Genomic DNA, 20287 nt, shown 5'->3' on the forward strand with positions numbered 1-20287 from the left:
CCAGCGCTACCATGAGCAGTGGTATAGGTCGCAGATGTGGCTCAGATCTGGTGTCACTGTGGCTGTGATGTAGGCTGGCAGCTGTAGCTCCGGTTCAACCCCTAGCCTGGGAACTTCCATATGCCATGGGTGTGGCCCAAAAAAAGCAAAAAAAAAAAAAAAAGACTAACCCAAATCATGTTAAATTAAAAATTCATTTAACAATTAAAACTTCCTTTTAAGAGGGCAATAGCCATGTGTGGCTGGTGCCTCCAGTATTGGTCAGGGCAGATGGACGAACATTTCCATTGTCCTGGAGAGTCCCATCAGACAGCACTGGTCTGGAGGGAGCAGTGCTACAGACACAGGAAAGGCACCAGCGGCTGAGTGTGAGACTCAAAAGCCATCTTGAGGTCTGTGAGGGGTGACTACCGGGGCAGGCCAGTTGTTGCTCAACTTTGCTAGCGAGAGATTAAAAAGAAATAGCAGTAAGTGAAAGTCAGAAGAACTGAGATGACTTTTAGTCCCTCTCAAGTCTCATTTTTTTTTTTTTTTTTTACCGTTGGTGCCCTTTGGGCTTCTCTGTGTGTTTCTCCCGTAACGCTTCCCTATTCCTGATTGCCTCGCTTACCCTCTCCCTGCTTCCCTAACTTCAGTCTCTTCTTTGAGGTCATCTTCCAAATGACTTGTCTAAAACATGGAGCTTGTTAGGGTCACTTTTGGTTCAAAATAATTCTGGGACTCCCTGTGGCCAATGGGATGATGCTCACACTTCCTGGCATGATCTGGAGAGCTTGAATTTCCTTGCTCAAGTCCTTCATGTGCCCTGTATGAGTACAGCTGTACCATGCTCTTCACTCTGGCTCCCTGGAATGTAAGCTCTGTGACAGCAAAGGCCTGTCTCTAGATTACCGCTCTGCCCCAAGTACCCGGCACATACTAGGGACTCAAGAAATAATTGTTCGATAAACAAGTGGCCTAGTGACCATCAGATTTGCAAACTTTCTGCTAATTAGACTTTTTAGTCAAAAAAGCTAGGTACTTATCCTTAAACCTGATTTTTTTTTTAAGCCCCCTTTTAATTTTATCCCCCCTTGAGTCCTTTCTCTTGCATAAAACCGTCTCCACCTAGGCCACCTTTTCAGCCGGGACCCTATTCCTCTGAAATGCTACTGTGTCCATTGACATCATCAGTTGGTTGATACCAAAATGGCTTTCAGGTTGCTAAATTTACAATAGTTTTTATACTACCTGAGGACTGCTCAGGCATCCAGCCAAGACCTCTTGATACTCAGTCTCCCATTTTATAGAGTATGACAGGCCACATAGAAGGCATCTAAAATTATTCACTAATTATTAAAGTCAAATTTTAATATGTTCGACCTAGAGAAACACAGATTTTCAAGATCGATAGTGTTGCTTTTTCCCTTCATAGAGGCCTCTGTAAGAAAATGAGTTATAACACCCACAGTTAGCCTTACATAGTAATACTGACATCCCTGGGGAATATTGGTTGACGCTGGCCCAGGCAGTGGCAAATGGTGCCACCCGGGATGACTCACCAGATATTATGGACACTTGGGTTCCCTTCCCGAATATGAGTTTACCGGTCATTGCTCCAGTATTCACACAGCAGATGACAGCATTACAGAAACTTGCTGGACCTACCTCCTGCTTCGGTAGGAGAAGCACTGCCTCTCACAGGGGACAGAGGATCACACTCATTAGAGTTAGACCTTTTGCTCTTTGGGGTTGAGACTTTGTCTCTGGTGTGTTTAATCATTTCTCTCCTGCCCCATCCTGCTGTAGAGCCCTGGGTGGGAGGTTGTGATTCCATAAACCAGGAATTGAGTGGAGAAAAACCCCTTGCTCAGGGCAGCAGGATCTTGGATCCTCCCCAGGACGACTTGCTCATCACCTGTCTCATGATTCTTTGGGTTCCAGCTCAAAGATGTTTCCTGAGCATTGAGCACAGAATGAGCGGCTTTTGGGTTGGGTGGAGAGAGCCATTGGGATCCTATAGAAGAAAACAGTTGGGCTCAATGTTCACCCTTGCCCCATTCTACTTACTTGGCTGGACACTCAGTCTGGTCCCTGCTCCAAAATTTAACTTGTTACCACTGCTGAATCCCCACCAAGGGTAAAGTCTTTGCAAGAACCTTCTTGCTGTTAACCTGCTGGAACCCACCCACCAGGCACCGAGGGCACCATCCTAGAAGGCACCCTGGATCTTTGTTTCTTAGATTTTCTATTTCCAAGGAAGATATTTTCCTTTCCTTTTATAATGATGAATCTTTGGTATAACAAAGCCTTGATGATGATATAATAATTATATAAAATAATTATTATTATTTAGAAAAGATAGCATTTATTGATTGCTTGCTATATGCCAAGCATTGTCACATATTACTATGATACAGTTATTGTCATTTTGTGGTTGAAAAAGTGGAGGCTTTATTAGCTAGAGAGGGTAGGGCCAGGCCTACCCCAAGATCTGCCAGCCTCCCAAGCTGTGCTATGAACCCCACACCATCCTGCCTCCATGCCTTTTTGTTTCACATGATATACTCGCCATTCAGATAGGGGATCTGGGAGTAGTTCATGGCAATAACTAAAATGTCCATCGACAGATGAATGGACTAACAAGATGTGGTACGTATACACAGTGGAATACTACTCAGCCATTTAAAAGGACAAAATAATGCCATTTGCAGCAATATGGGATGGAACAAGAGAGTCTCATACTAAGTGAAATAAGTCAGAAAGAGAAAGACAGATACCACCTGGTATCATTTATATGTGGAATCTAAAAAATGGCAGGAATGATCCTATCTATGGAACAGAGACAGATCTCGACCATGAAGAGCAGACTTGTGGTTGGTGGGGGGAGAGGGGAGGGGATGGGATGGACGGGAGTTTGGGGTTGGTGGATGCAAACTGTTTCATTGGGAATGGATGGGCTATGGAGTCCTACTGTATAGCACAGGGAGCTGTGTATGACTGGGTCACTTTGCTGTGCAACAGAAGTTAAAGAAAGGTAAATCAATTATACTTTAATAAAAAAATACATTAAAAAAAAACTGCTAAACTCCAGAGAGGCAGGTTCTGGGACAAGGTATCCCGACACCATGCTCATTCGGCAGTCCAGGGAATTTAGCGACCTGCTGCCATAAAAGAGAATTTGTGTTTGCCATTAACTCATCTCTCTCCCCCAAGGGCACTTAGTTAATTTCCTGAATGTTCAGATTATCTGGGGCCGATATTATCGGCTTCGCTTGAAAGCACCGAATAGCTGCAACTCTTTTTATGTTTCTGTAAATTATTCTGCTCAGATTTTCATTTACCCAGTTGGCTCTTGGCATGTCTGTCTTTAATATGAGAAATGGGAACATCTGAAGTTACCAAGAGGGCTTAAAGAAATGGAAACGAGTGTTTCACATATCCCCACTCTTGCCATAAATTACTGCCAGTTTTCTTATAGACAAGTTGTCTGCTACTTTGCCCCCGTCATTTGCACCATCATACTCACGTTGGTGTATGGCCAGCCTAGTCCCGGCTCCAAAGATGAGCTTATTGTAGCCACCAGACCATACGCACACACGGAGGGTGCTTTACAAGAACTGTAACCCCTGGCAGGGTCAGCTTCCTGGGGGTAGCAATGTCTCTTTGCCTGTTTTACAGGCTCCTCCAGAATCACCCTTTCTCTGGCCCAAGAGAAAAGCCTGGCCCACTGAGTCCGAATTGCTGAGCTTTCTGTGTAATAGCTCATAGCCAGCCTTGAGCTGGTCAGGTCTTCCTGGAGGGTGGATGGCCATTCTGGGTTCCATGCTGAGAGTGAAGGAGGAAAATTGGAAGAGGCTGGAGGAGAGCCAGGGATTATTTGGGCAATGAATCTTGAAGGAAAATTTACAGCACTGGCAACAGTCAGAAAACCTGGGGTAGGATTTAATCATGGAAGGGAAACCTATGAAAACTCTTATTTCAGAAAGTGGATCTGTTACTCCTTGAGGGCAGAGAAAGAGAGAGACTCTATGTATTGCCATAGGAATAGTCACATAAAATGCACAAGGAGGGCTGCTTAAGGTTGTGAGAAGCAGGAGTGAGTTACATATTGGGCCCAAAAATCTATTTCTCTGGAGGGTTCTAAGATTAGGGTTGACATTTATATGGGGATAAAATAAATCTCCAAAGTTAAGAGTAGTTTAGACAACTCCTTCTTAATGAGAATTTCACAGAACTCTAGTCCTAAATTTCTCTGCAAAAAGATTCCAAGCCCAAAGAAGTTTGGAAAATGCTCTATACTGTATTTCAGTCCTGAAGACTGAAAATGCTCTTAGCATTTTTTTTTTTTTTTGGCTTTACTCATGGCATGCAGAACTTCCTGGGCCGGGGATCAGGCCTGCACCACAGCAATGACAATGCCAGATCATTAACCCACAGGAAAACTCCCATAATTGTCTGTTTCTATGGATGTTAACCCACTGGGAGATCCTGCATGGCACAGACTCTGTGTTTTCCTTCCTTTTTCTCCCCTCTCCCTCCCTTCCTTCCTCAATCTAGTATAGTGCTTAGGATGTAACAGTTGCTTAGTAAATATTTGTTGAATGAAAGCCCTCTAAATATTTTAATTAATTTCAAATGAAGTTCTACTCTCTCTTTTCTTTTATTAAGACTATTTCATTTATGTTTTAAGTTCTGAATGGGTCCATTTGCTAAACTTAGTATTGTTTTTCTTGCATTATTTAGGCTTTAAGGTCTTCTCATATTTCTTGATTAGATATGGAGTTTTGTGCGAGCATCTCCCATGCCCAGAGTCTTTGGGAAGTTTAAACCTGATCATCTCTCGTGAAAACTAGATGGTAACAAAAGTAATTTTTTTGGCGTAATCAGTCATGATTTCTTTTCTGATAAAGCTCTTTTGCCTCCAAGGAATCTAGAAACAGCAAGAGACTGTCTCTGTAATGATGCAAAGGCCAGACCCCACTGGCAAGGACTACCTTTAGAAAATAAACCGCTATTGAGCTAGTGGCTGGGAATTCAAATTTCAAAACACTCAAACCTCATGAAGAAGCATGAGAAATTAGCTCAGGAAGTGCAGACTCAACATCTAGGAAAGCAGAGTAGGGATTTTCTGCATCTGTGGCTGGAGTCTAAAGTCAGGCACTTACTTGGATGCACTTGGAGTTTTGTTCCACTCCCCCAAGTGAGTCTTCTGCCGCTTGTGTCCACACCCTGGTACAATGCAATACAAATACCTGCCCTGCCAGCCAGGGAGCTCCCTACCTCCCACCCATGAATTTATAGCCTTCACTCTTGGGAATGGAGCTTTTGAACAGCCTGTTCCATGTTTCATTGGGGTTTTTTTCGGCCATGCCCATGGCATGTGGAAGTTCCCAGGCCAGGGATTGAACCCTTGCCACACCTGTGATGCCACTGATCCTTAACCCACTGAGCCACCAGGGAACTCCAGTTCCATGCTTTTGATAATTAATTTCTCTCTGTGTTACTTTATGCTCAATAATCGGTCCCCCTGGGTTTCCGCTTCCCTCCTTGCCATACTTGTACTCTGCAATTCCAATTCAATGACTCTACTGATCTCTGGACCAGGGCTGCCATGGCCGTCATGGCAAGAAGGCTTAGGATGGGCAAACCAGGGACCAGACAGGTGGCTTTTGAGGTCCGGGGTCTTCTTTCACAGAGTACAAGAGGGACGGTGGTGGCAGTGTGGTACAGTTAACAATAAGGCCCTGGAGCCAAATGGGTTAGAGTTAACCTCTAGCTCTGTTATTCCTAGCTGTGTGATCTTGGGCAAGTTACTTGCCCCAAGCCTCTGTTTCCTCATCTGCAAAATGGGTGTAATACCAATTATCTGGGGTTAGGATGGATATGAGCAATGAAAAAGAAATTCTACAAAGGACAGAATATGGTCACTGGTACACATCAGGCATTCAGTAAATAGTAGCTAATAATCCAATGGTTCCCAGCAATGCTTTACACTGAGGGAAGGGTTGAGAACTTCTGCAGCCAGAGGAGACCGGTCCCTGCCCCACAGCCCTCTCCAGCACTCCAGGGTGCCTCAGCATTCTGTCTGGGATGCTCTCGTGTAGGACAGATATGAATCCAAGGGGACATGGTGAGAGAGTCTCAGGCACAGAGTTAGGGGGCGAGGTAGACCCTTCAGCTGCCAAGAAGACAGATCTGCTTCAGAAACCTAACTGAGAGAGAAACCTCTTTTCTCAAACCTCAGGAATTTGTCCTCTGCAAACACAATGCAAGACCTTGTCCAGCACAGCCTCGATCATTTCATTAGAGCTGACACTATGATAAGCTACCTCCAGACAACAAAGGACCCTTTAACGACGGAGCAGACCAATCCCAGACTCCCTCATTATTGCCATATCCTTCCATCATACATCCTCTGTCTACAAAACATCCCTTGACCATTTCTACAATACTCACGTGAATGAACAAGAAGCCTGGTCCCTCTTCCAAATATAGGTCTATAGTTTCCTCCTGATATACACAGTGAAGAAAGCCTTTGCTCAAACTGTCTCATGTGATCTCTCTCTACCTATTGACCCAGTGGCGTTGGGGCAACAAGCTAGGAAAAGACTAGCCGGCACCCCAAAATTTGCAGGAATCCCTCACAACTGTCCTGGGGCCCTGGAGCCTCAGTGCCTAGAGGCAGTGATGGGAGCCAGCGGTTAGGGACGGGAGAGCTCTTCACTTCCTTTACCAGGAGAAAACGCACGCTCCTGGGTAGCAACTCCTGCAGCAGCATCAGCAGCACCATGGCCACCACCCTGCTTGCCCAGAGCAACGGCAGAATCTGACTCTGTTACTCTTTTGTCAGATACAAGTGCTCCCAGGATGGAGGGCAAAGGAGATTTTGTATTATATTGTCAGTGGAGAGGCTGAGAGGAAGGGAGGGTGGAAGAAACAAGGGGCACACAAAGAATGGGGACAGGGACCTTCTAAGCATGTTAGGTGGGACATTGATGAAGGATATACCCTCTCGCCTCCCATGGGCATAAGATGCCGTCCAGCACCTATAGGGGTAGGAACAGCAGTGGGGGGAGGGGGGCCATATGGATGCGAGGGTCCAGGCTCACTTACTTGGTGTGACCACTACTTGGGTCCCCTTCCCAAATGTGAATCTGTTGTTCCCATAGTCACACTCTGGGTAAGTGCATTACAAAAAGGTTCTGGCTTTGCCCACACCTCGTGGCAGACGCACACACTTCCCAGTAGCTCTAAAAGCCAGGAACCTGGAAAGACTGATCCCAGCCTTTTCCCAGGGATGGCTAGGTGCTCTGAGGACTTGAAGGGGAGCCTCTCTAGTTGCTGTAGCAGCATCTTCCCGGATGCCCCATGCCTCCATTTCCCTCACCACAGTCATCAGCAAAACAGCCTCTGGCTATTTCTCCTCTGGGGAAAACAGCCTTTACAAAACTTTGTGAAAACCCTGCCTCCTTCATAGGCTGAGTGGGTGTGTGTGTTTCTAAAGATACCCAGGCAGCAGTGGGCATTTTCCCACTTCGGTTGCTGCGCCTGAGAGGAAGGCTCCACTGTTTTGATGGGGACATAGGCAGAGATGTATTTTTCACTTTTCTAGAAAGAGTAGGAGAAAGAGCATTTCCAGCAAGCTGTGCTGGGCCACATGCTAAAAACATGCCTGGGCGTGACTCAGAGTCACCGCATCCTCTGGGGGACCGAGTGAGACCCCCGGGTGACTCACGCCTGACTCATTCCTGTTTCTACTGTTTCTATCCTCACCTCAGTCAAAGCTGCTTTCTGTCAAGCAGCCGTTTTATCAAGAAAGTCAAACATCTCAGCAGCTAACAGTCTTAAATCCTTTTCCAGAAACATGTGGGTAGAATCCTGCTTGCTCTCTGCCTGGAGATGGGGACTGTCCTTTGTCACTGCTGCCCTGTCTCTGGCCAGTAGGCTCCCAAGTCCTGTGTGTGACCATGCACAGCACTCTGCTAGGCACGCTTACCTATAAATTGTTACTAGACTTTTAATAGATGAATATTTTGTTTTTCTGATAAGACTGGAAGTTCTTGAGAGCAAGAACCACATCTTATGCTTCTTTTCTTTGTTTCTTTTGAAACCAACTATGGCCCCTGGCTTGTTGATGATAGTCGGTAATCACTGAGTTGAACTGATGTTCACTGTGCATAATTATTGGGACAAGGAGGCCAGTTTGGGGAGAGGTTAAAAGCTAAGTATACTTTGGTAAATATAAGCTGCAAAACTTAGTGCTTAGGTGGGGAAAAACCAAGAAAGCATTTCTCAGAGAGACAATCTGGAGATAGCATAAAACCCAAAATATCATGAGGTGCGTACTGACCCTCAGCAGAGAAGGGAAAACTGAGTGAACAAGTAAGGGTACTTGACTCCAGAGGAAACTCAACCATTTTTTTTCCTGATATCTTGACACTGATTCTCCTTAAAGGGTAAAAGAGAATAATGTGGCAGAAAAATATATATATATTTTTGTCTTTTTTGCCTTTTCTAGGGCTGCTTCCACGGCATATGGAGGTTCCCAGGCTAGGGGTCGAATTGGAGCTATAGCCGCTGGCCTACGCCAGAGCCACAGCAGCACGGGGTCTGAGCCGCGTCTGCAACCTACACCACAGCTCACGGCAATGCCGGATCCTTAACCCACTGAGCAAGGCCAGGGATCGAACCTTCAACCTCATGGTTCCTAGTCAGATTCATTAACCACTGTGCCATGATGGGAACTCCAGAAAAATATATTCTAAGTTAGCAGCATTGTTATGATCTATAATAACAAAAGAGTAGTAGAGGTAATAGTAACAATAATAATGGCAATACTAGTGATCAGTTATCATATTCTATTATAAACCAGAGCAAATGTTACATGTATAGATATGAATCCAGTATTGGAAGTTGGAGAAAATGACATATTTCTGGAGATCTGACTTACTTGGTATGATAAGAAGTTGGGTGCCAGTTCCAAACACTAATTTCTGGTAACCTGTGTTCACACACTGACAAAACGCTATACAAAATCGTACCCTATAGCTGGGCTAGCTCTATACAAAATAGTACCTTGTAGTTGGGCAATAGCTTGGGATTCCTAAGTAACTAACACACAAATTAGTTACTAAGCATGATCCTGTGTCTGTGTACTTGCCCCCAAGTGGGAAGAGGCATGAATTTTACTCTTTACCTTCAGTTTGAAGTCCGTTGGACGATGACAAGAAATAAGTCAGAATCCAGTAGAAGAGCCTGCTTTGTTATAGAGTGGATTATGCAAAAAAAATACCGTGAATATTCAGGTTGAAAAAGTCATTCATGTAGTTACAGAGTTCCAGTTCTAGACAAGACCTAGGGGAGCTATATCCATCCACACTAAGTATTCACTGTGTGTTTCTTGCATGAATAAGGCTCATGGATAAATATAATGCAACATTATCATTGCCAACCTTTCTTCTTAATTTAAATGGCAGACAGAACACTGGGGGAAAAGAATCAGTAAATACAATACAATTGTAATATAAATCAGGTTATTTCAGGGAACTTACTTGCTTCAACAAATAGTCTTGTTCCTGCCCCAAAGACAACTTTAAAGCCTCCAGTATTTCCCACAGTGACTGCTGCTGTGACAAAATGGGCCATTTCCTTTTCCTTCCATTTTACACCACAGCTGAGAAGCAGGCCCACAGAGCTTATGGGACGGTGCTCATAATAAGGAGCACTTTTTTATACTCTTCCAGTAAAACCCATTTGGTTTCTTTCCTGCTCATGAACAATCTCCTACCTCCTACCTCCTGGAAGGGTTAGTTCACCAAACAGTAATCATAGAATAAGGCCCAGGGACCAGGATCCCCAGGTTTTAGTCCCAGCTCTAGTTCTCAGTGACTTTATAATAATGGACAATTCAACTAACCTCTCTGGGTCTTAATTTCCTTATTGAAAATAAAGAAAGAGACCTGAATCTCCCTTTCAGAGCTAAAGTTCGATGACCCAGCCATGTCCCAAGTGCCCTCAACACTGCCTATTTCTTTATTTATTGAAAATAAAGAAAGAGACCTGAATCTCCCTTTCAGAGCTAAAGTTCGATGACCCAGCCATGTCCCAAGTGCCCTCAACACTGCCTATTTCTATAACTCACTAATGAGTCAGGCACTTGTAAGCAGGTTACACTGGAGGCTGGTCTGCCTGGGGAGAATACAAGAAATAGCGAGGGAGAGTCAGAACAAGGAAGTGGCTGCTGCCAGCTCTTCTCTGTCCTCTTTCCACTGGGGTAAATGCTCCCAGCAGCCCCTGTACTACGTGTTTCCTCATTAAAAGGGGAGAAGAATCCTATACCTTTGGGGATTTCCCAAAGCTCCATCTCTAAGTCATGGCCATATCTGAGAATGCAAAGGATAAATCCCATGTATTTCTTTACTCACTCTGATTGGCATCCTCTCTCATTTCTCAGTAAGCCCTGGCACAGGGTCTGTGTCATAATGTAGTAGAGAGAGCAGGCAGGCAGACCCTGGTTTGAATCTAGACCTTTCCACTCACTAACCATGGGATCTTGGGCAATTACTCTTCTGAGCCCCAGTTTCCTTTCCTGGATACTGCTCCTTGCTCCCTAGAGTTGTTTGGAGATACTACATGTCATGTACCTAGCAGCATATCCACACATCATAGAAACTGAGAGGTAGTGGCTATTATTTCTATGTTAAATTAAATTATTGATTAATAGGGTTTTATTTTTGGCATCATAGCATTTGTTTATGAAATAGCCATTAAGAGTCTGTACCCTTGAGTTGTATAAACTCTAGGGTGGTATAGGAGTAAGTCCTAGAACCACAGATGTTGAGTGCTTCAACACTCTCATCTCAGCTTGGTGGAGTCTGGGGCACAGAGAGGGGCAATGACTTGTTCACTGTCACAGCCGTTTGGGGCTCGGTCAGATTTAGAACTCTAGACTGAAACCAGAAGCCCTGGGCACACTTTTCTGCACTTCACTGACTCTTCTTGAATAATGTTTAGTACAAAGAGACATCACCTCTGGAAGGAACTGGATATGGCTTATTTGGGGCATAGGTGAAGTGGCTTTGAAGAGCCTCCCCCTGCACACATCCCCCCCCCCCCCCACTGCCCCCAGTGAGTCTCAGAATCAATGGCAGTGGAAATAGAAAGGTTCTTTTAGATCATGGCCATGCAATTTTCCGCTCTTCTAGATTTTTCCTCTTTCTGGCTCCTTTTAGCTCCATTCTTATGCTAAAGACTAATACTGGACAGCGCTTCTGTCAGCCTCACATCTTGAGAGAAGTCTTAATGGTTTGCTAAATTCTACCCTAAAGAAAATATGCTCATAGAGTCTCTGAAATTTCACTAATTTATTTGGGTGCCACAATTCTTACTACTTCAGCACTAGATTATGGTTAATCATAAATAAGATACAAATGACAAATATGACGTCTCCTTTTCTCCCATTCACCATCACCAGAATACATTTTGTAGTGCAATGTACTATGTACTGTCATAATAGATTCTCACACTTACTCGGTGCCACTCGTAGCCAGGTGCCTTTCCCAAAAGTGAATTTGTTGCCTCCTCTCCATGAGTCCCACAGTGTCTGATGCTTCACAATAAACCCCCTTCTGTCTCTTCACCCCCTTTCCTGATTTACCCTGATAAGTTAAAAACACTTGGATTTAATATAGCTATTTGACTTATTCGTATGACAAAAAAGCTCTCCCCCACCCCAAATGGAATAAATTCATGGGCTGCTGGTGCCAGGAAGCCAGAGAGGTCATTCAGACCTTCTTCGTCTTTTATAGATGAGAAAACAGAGCCCCAGAGGCAAGAGATCTGCTCCAAGTTACCCTGCTGGTTGGGAGCAGAGATCAAAACATAGATTGGTTTGATTCTTAATTTAGTATTTTTCCCACTCCACCACATACTGAATGTATTGTTGTTGTGTATTGTATTCACTTCTTCCTTTTGGCCTGGAAACTTGATTTCTCTGGGTGTCTGATTTCAATTAAACAAGCACTTATCAAACACTTACTTTGTAAAAGGACCATATTAGACACTTCATGGTCTATAACAAGAGTCTCTGCTCTTGAGGATCTTTCAGTTTTAATAGGCAGATGTTCTCAGTAATGAAAGATTTCTGTAGCTATGGGTTGTCACAGATTGTCCAAGATTCCACAGCTGAATTGCGACTGTAGGGGGAAGAGGAATGGGAAGGATGGCTGGGGAGAGATGAGAGGGTCTAGTCTTTAAATGGAAGCCAGGCTGTTTCTGGAGAAACCAGGTTTGTCCCAATTATCTAGGGTATTAGTCTCTATTCTATTCTAACCTAGGAAATTGGTTCTACTAATTCAACTACTAATTCTACTAATCCAACTCTTTTGTTTTGGTTATTGTTGTTTTTCAAAGTCCTCTATGAAGGCTCAACCTTAATTCACAGGTCAACCGATAATACAAGGATGATGCATTCATAAGGGTAAAACACAGTACATGCAAAAACCTTAAACCAGAGAACGAGGAAACAGGAGCAGGATGGGATGGGGGAGGGGGGCGGTCAACATTTACCTGGAGAGACCAGAAGCATAGTCCCCTTTCCAAAAGTAAGTTTGCTGTATCCTGAATTCACACTGTAGCAAACCCCCACACAAAAATGGCCTGCAGTGTTGGGCCTTTCAACCTCTGACCCACTAAGGGAAAGGGAAAGAAAACCAGTATTTATGGAGAACCTATTACATGCCAAATGGATTAACAATCTCTATATATCTATCACCTTGTCTTATTTGGGCACTATCCGTGCCATAAATTTTGCTATTATTATCCTTGTTTTACAAATGAAGAACAGGTGATGTGAAACTAAGCAGGTTGAACCAGAGCTGCTACACATCTGTATCTACCCTGGATGCATGAAACTTTTTAGCGTAGGGCAGATAAATGTTAGGGGGAGCTATGAAAGAAGAATCCTTCTCCTTGTTCCTGCAAGAGTGAGACTGAAACTGTATTGGGGTTAATTCTCTTGCTAGAACCAGATATTAGAACTCTAGTAACAACGATCCCCTCAAACTCCAGCTCATTCTCCATTACATAGCCATTTCTTGCCACAGGAAAACATTTTCATCAATCTTTCTGTTGTTCCTCGGATACTTTACTTACCAGGCCTGACCAGCAGTCTTGTCCCTCTCCCGAAGATCCATTTATAGCCTCCATCATTCCCACAGTGTTTCTTAGTCAGCCAAAAACATCTACCAGCCCATACATCCTGCCCATACCCAAGACTGAGAGGTACACCTCTTTCACCTATGAAGGGGACTACATCTTAACTTTCTTTTTACGCTGCACATAGCATACAGGCCATTTAACTCAATTATGGGCATTTATTGTGCAACACTTAAAATGAAGCCTCTCTCCACTCACAGCTCTGGGTCTATCACCATCCAACTCATGATTTTCAACTCTATTTATCCAACAGATGTATCTAGTCTTTCTGTCGCCATTACTCTTGTCAGTTTTTAGATTCCTACCATAATGTCTCTCCTTATTTCAATTTCAATGAACCTGAAACTTCATGGAATAGCATTCAGATCATTATAAGTGACAGCTTCCTGCTCCTACAGTCAACTTATCCTGCAGACCTAGTGGCTTGCTGGTAGCCTGGTTACTTATTCCAGACCTGTTATGCACCCAAAGCCAAGCATCCCTCTGATTAAAGGGCACCCGTTCTGCTTCAGGTCTGGTAGAAAATCCCACGTGTCTTCTCTTTAGTTCTTATCCTTGGCAAGTTTACTATTTACAGTTGGTGTCATGGGTAATGTCTTGGCCTGCTTTTCTCTTAAGAAAGAACACAATGTGGATGGAACAAAACTATTAGAATGTTAAGGGACAGACAAGAGATCCTTCTATAGGATCCTTATTTAAATTGGAAAATAGCCAGAAAAGGCCTACTATATCCCAATATGTGCTCCAAATATTACCATCTGAGAGGAGACAACACAAGTCAGGGGAAATGCTTTGGGATTTAGACTTACTTGGGGTGACTTGAAGCATTGTTCCAGTTCCAAAGGTAACCTTGAAGTTACTCCCAGAATCTACACTGCCATGCAGGCCTTTACAGAATGGCTTCCCTTCCCTGCCATTTTCCTGTGGTTGACATTTAAGTCACTGTACTTCAGAAATACAGCTCTTTTACTAAGGACCTACATATTCTCTTCATGCTGAAAGAATTATAGCTGTCCTAGCCTTTTCTTTTTGTTCCAAAATCAAATAATAACAACATTTTATGTAAGTATAACATTTCCTAATTTAAAAAATACTTTCATATCCATTAATTTATTTTATCTTTTAAAAAACTCATGAAGTGAGCGTAAATATTTTCATTTTACAGGCAAAGAAACATGGCCTGGATGCACTGATCCAGCCAGGTTTAGAAGGATGAAGTGTTCAGCCAAATTTTGCCTTTTTCTTTGGAATCGACTCTCTGACGCGGCTGTGTCAGTCTGTTATTTTTGGTTTATCCACATGACTATTTTTCCTCCACAGTTAGATCTTTCTATCCTCTCTGCTCAGACTTTAACATTTCTTTCTACATCGGAAGGCACTTCAGTCTGCATAAACCATTCATTTCTCGGCACTTGGGCCCTACACATACTGGAATAAGTTCAATGAGCCTCAGTCGCCACATTAAGCCTCCTACTTTAGTGACACATTGTCTACTTTACTGGGTTTTACTGATAATCTTATCCCTCTCCCAAAGATGAATGTGTGATAGATCACAGTGCCGTGCTGCCTGACAATAATTCCTGAGCTACCTTGATAATAGATGAATGCGAAGCGCATGTATGTGTCCTCCTTCCTGGGAACTCTGGCTGGGATTTCCCCCTTTTTTCTTACTGAAATAAAGACTAAGCCATGGAATTAAGCCTCTGAAAGCCTCTTTTCAGGACACAATAGTATTGATGGAGGGCAGAGCCTGAGACGAGTCCAAGGAATAGTTTCTAGACAACTCTGACACATTTCCTTCAAAAAGACTTGCAAAATTTCACCAAGTCGTCTTGTCTTATCAGCAAAGGCTATCAGCTCTGATCCCCGTTTTCACTTAAGCATCAACCCCTGTACACAAGCTCATCTTACCAGCATTTAGCAAATTGCTGTATCCCCGGAGGTCATCTTTCTTTCATCACTTTAGCATATTTAAAAAAATTTGTGAGCATGGAGTGGAACAGAGGATATGGTTGGGGTATTAGGGATGGGGGGGGCAGCATCTTTTTTTTTTCATTTAGATTTAATGGCTTTCGTTAATAAATTCCAATATCCCTTGAGTTCAAGAATAAAGAGACATTTAGTCTCCTGTGCAGTATAAGTCTGCTGGATAAGTATAGGCTTTATGATCAATAATAACCAGGTACTTACGGGAACTCACAGATACGGTGGTTCCTTTCCCAAAGACCAGCCTATAACCTGTCTGGTAAACACAGTGAAATAAGGCCCTGCAAATACCTTGAGTACTTGCTCACTCACACCACCCTGTATGTAACCATAAGTAGTAGATTTTTTTTCTATCCTTGCCTCTGGCAAGGAATTCTGTGAGCTTTCGTTTTTGGCTTGCACTAATCAAGCTCTGTCCCTTCATGAGAAGGAGTATAGATGGTGGTGGGTCTCTCCACTCACTCAATAACTATGAACCTTCATGCGTCAGGCTGGTGCTAGTGCTGGAGATACAGCAGCAAGCTACCAGGACACTGTCCCTCTCCTCATGGTGCTTATGGTCTAGAGGGAGGCTCGCATAAACAAATACGTAGATGACACAATGTCAAGTGACAAGAGTGCAGGAATAAAATCAGGCTGGAAAATGGAATAGAAAACCTGGTGGTTGTGTTTGGTGGCTTATTAGAAGAATTGGGCAGGAAAGGTCTCTCTGAGGAGGTGACATATGAAGTGAGATCCAAACATGGGAGGAATGAATTATCACCTCCATTTACATGTAAGCAAATTGAGGGCCTGAAGGATCAAAGCCTGACTCCAAGTCACACCATGTCAGTCATGGCCTTGGATGCTTGGATCACGAGACTTCTCTCTGTGGAAGCACTAGGTCTAGTTCTACCAGGTAAATTCCTGGTTAGAAAAGACAAAATGAGACAGAGGTTCTTCCAAAGTAACTTTGGGATGTTATCAGGGTCGTGGGAAACTGTGGCACTGGCCTCTGAGGGCATCCAGTTTGTAAGAGGAGGCCAACTGGAAGAGAAGGTGTTGGCATCTCAGAATGTTTCTCTCATGGCTTTTTCTTTTTTCTTTCTTTTTTTTTTTTGTCTTTTTGTCTTTTGTCTGTTGTTGTTGTTGTTGCTATTTCTTGGGCCGCTCCCGCGGCATATGGAGGTTCCCAGGCTAGGGGTTGAATCGGAGCGGTAGCCACCGGCCTACGCCAGAGCCACAGCAACGCGGGATCCGAGCCGCGTCTGCAACCTACACCACAGCTCACGGCAATGCCGGATCCTTAACCCACTGAGCAAGGGCAGGGACCGAACCCGCAACCTCATGGTTCCTAGTCGGATTCGTTAACCACTGCGCCACGACGGGAACTCCTCATGGCTTTTTCTGATGGAGCTGGCCACAGAGATGGGGGAAGTTCTTCCATTCTGCTTCCCTATTAAGTGAGCAAACAGTGCCCACTGTTACCTAACAAAATGAACTCTTACAGTTAGGATGGGGAGGAGATGGGGAGGACTCTGCTCCCTGCTAAATCTGAATAAAGCCGAGGACATATGGAAGTCTACTTTGATTTACAAAAAAGCCTGTTACATCTCTCAGTAACTAATTGAGCTCAAATTGCATGGCAATACTTACTAAGATTCACCTTTAACGTGGTCCCCCTTCCAAAGACCAGCTTCTGGGCACTTGAAAAACCCCACAGTGATCTATTTCATCACAAAAACCAAAGTGTGCTTCATTTTCAAGCACGGAATTCTCCTAGGTTCTCCTACTTGGTTGAAACCCAGTTCAATCCTCAGCACATATTTCGGTGAACTCGAGAAAAGTCTTCAACACATACATTCTTTAGAATGGCAGGAAACCTCCGAAACCACTCACTCTAAGCTCACAAACTCATATATTTCTCTCCCAAGTGATCTCCGGTTTTGATGATCTCCAGGGACAGTCTTAGTCAAAATTCTCATGTTCTATTTTCTCATAATTGAAGAGGTTTGTTTCCTAGTCCAAATTCAACCCTTTCTCTGCCATAGCCAAAGTCCATGAAGCTTGTTCATCCTCGGGTTTACTCTCAAATGGAATTCTTCATAAAATCTAACTCTCCAAAAATTATGAATCATCTAACTGCTCATACTTTTCAAAGAGATTTCACATACATTATCTCATTTGAGTCTTACAGAATCCTTTGAGCTAGATAGGGCAGGAACCATAATCTCCATGTCAGAGAGGAACTGAGAGCTTCCTATGGGCACGTGGTTGGTGAGTGGCTAGGTCAGATTCACATGGTCTTTTGGCCCCGAGTTGAATGCCCTAATGATTTATATGTACACGTTCATGTATTGATCATATCACCTTGGCTGTCAAGTATCTCTCCCTTCTTTATTCTCTTTCCTAATGAAAAACACAATATCATCAACCACAAAAACAATATTCACCCCCCTTAAAAAAAAAAAAACTCCCTAAAAAACCTCCAGCTCAACTTTTTCTTTAATGTCCTTTTTAATCCTCACATGCTATCTGTGTGCCAGGAGATAAGAGTTAACCAATATTTCAACTGCATTAATTGGGAAAAATGAGGGCTGGAGGAGATAAATCAGAATGATGGTTATAGAGGCTGCAGCCCCGGTTACAGGCAGCAATATATTGAACCTTCGAACACATGGCTCCTGGCCCTGCTATTGTGATCATGCTCACTTAACCACTCTGAATAGAGAGAATCACCCCCTTTCCACCTTCCTCTGCCTTGTGGGACCATCAGATAAAAGATGTGAAGAAATAAGGAAAGTTCCTTAATTGTTTTCCTTTCTTAAGAAGACAGACCCTAGAAAATATCAAGATAGCACTGTCCATTACCCACACTGAGTTCGTGCACACCTACATGCTTATGCATGAGAACAGTATATATATATATATGAAGGCAAGTTTGAGACAGAATAATGTGGAGCAACACAGCACACTCAATTTACAGGGGACGGCCAGGCTCCTGCTTCAGTGCTAGAAACAGAATTGTGGTGCAAGCACCGGTACTCACTCGGCTTGACTAACACCCTGGTTCCTCCTCCAAAGGTTAGCTTGTTCCCTGCACTGATGGTCACACAGTGAATTGAGGCCCAGCAAAAACCACAGGGACCAAGGAAATCACACTCCAGAGGTGCCTGACAAAGGCCATTTCCCACAGCCATGGCCATGTGCAGGGTAATGCTGTCTTCTAGCGCTGTGTCTACTTTGTGGAGGTGGAATACTGGTCAATGGGCACATATTCAGGTCTTGCCCTTCCATATCTTTACTCACTTCTCTGCTTTGGCTGTTTGGACCTGGATCTCTGAGTGAGGATAATAGCTGTCAGGTAAGACCTCATTCAGGGGCCCATCTAAACATCTGTAACCCATAAAGGAACCTGAGAATAGGAAGCCCTATAAACTCTGGGAACCTTCTGGGTCAGGCTGTTCATACATCCACAGATATACACACATACACGTACATACAACAATGCTGATGAACTCATCCATACACAGGCATGCTCCCTATTAGCATCTCTGTATTCAATTTAGTGCCAAGGGAAGACCCCAAAGAGAAGAAGGATATTTTAGTCCTGGGTCCTCTTGAGCCAGCTGAGCTGCTGTGCCCTCCTTGGGCCAAGTTTCAGACCCAGACTCCCTCTAGCTCTTCTACAGCCCATTCATTGGTGAGGATTGTACTAAGGAAGGGAGGAGGAGGCTTCTCAGGGTAAGTTTACAGAATATGATGGAGAGGTCCTTCGTGATAAGAAAGGAGTTGATGGAGTCTGGCAGAGAATCACAGCACTCCTGCAACCCTGTACCTCAATCTGGCCCACCCAGCCTTGCAACCCTGTACCTCAATCTGGCCCACCCAGCCTGAGGACCATATCCTTCCCCAAGCATTGGGTGTGGGCCAAAGCGGTTGTTTTGGGATGCATCACACTCTAGTGGGGTTGCCCTTCTCCTTTGCCTGTGGTGGGGACGAACACGGTCTCTTCTCAGATTCTCAGGTTCCTGAAAGGGACCCTGATCACCCTGCCCTTCCTTCTGTTCCCCCATCCCAGTCTACCTGGGACAGAGGGAGCAGCAATACACCTGTTCCCTTAGTTTCAGGACTAAGGGAACTCATTCACCTTCCTTTTCGATTTCTTCATAGTGATGTTTCCCTGGAGTAGAAAACAACCCACTCACCAGGCCGTACAGTGAGCTGAGTTCCTCTTCCAAAGTACAGCCTCCCTAGTCTTGAGCCTCTATCAACACAGTGCTGGCCCCCTTTACACGAACCTGGTCCTCATGTTCCCCATCACTCTCTCTGCAGTCCTGGGGGACAGGTTGAAAAATTCACCCCTATCCTCTTTAAGTGGCTTTAAGTCCTTTTTTCTTGTGGAGCCTGAGCAGGACAGTTCGATCTGAGAGGTGATCTCTCACGGGACAAATGGTCTGTGCTAACAATAGTCTCCCTACCTGCAGAGGCCCCCTCCCATCAGAAAGCAATTACACGTCCTTTTGAGAGTGTTGAAATTGGAAGGGACTTTGCTTCCCTGGCCCTATTTCCCAGTATAAAAGGCTGCTCACTTACTTGGATTGTCATTGTGTTTCGATCATTTTCCAAAGCTGAACTTGTGAAAATTTTGATAGACTAGATCTGTCCTTTGCAAAAACACCCCGTTTCCCTCATTCGACCTCTGGTCCACCCTCCAGGCATTCTCTTTTTCTCTTCTTTCTTTTTTTTTCTCCCTTCCTGATATTGCCCTGAATTTTCCCATTTACCGCCCTGGGAAACCACCACATCCCACCATCTTCTAGGTATAAAAATCCCCAATAGGTTTTAGCTCATGAATAATTCGATGACATATTTCTTTGGCTCTCAAAATAATAAAAATAGAAGAAACAAGTCTGAGCACACCTTTTCATCCTTTAGGCTGGAGTCATGAGATCTTAGCACTTAAGAGTTGAAAGAGAGCCCAGAAATGATTCAGTCTAAAATGGCATAGAAAACCCTTCTACAACATCAGACAGACAGCCCTCAAGGACCCAGAACAGAGATCTCCAAGGAAAAGAGTCCCACATTCACAAAGCAGCCTTTCCACTGCAGGCTGGTTCTACTT

The 20287-nt window shown here is 44.0% G+C and overlaps 1 pseudogene; it reads right to left on the minus strand.

Moving 5' to 3' along the window:
* The window catches only part of LOC125134938 (T cell receptor alpha chain MC.7.G5-like), a 446151-nt pseudogene that overhangs the window by 6670 nt on the left and 419194 nt on the right, over window positions 1–20287 (minus strand).

Source organism: Phacochoerus africanus, chromosome 9 (genome assembly GCF_016906955.1).
Source record: "Phacochoerus africanus isolate WHEZ1 chromosome 9, ROS_Pafr_v1, whole genome shotgun sequence".
Lineage (NCBI taxonomy): Eukaryota > Metazoa > Chordata > Mammalia > Artiodactyla > Suidae > Phacochoerus > Phacochoerus africanus.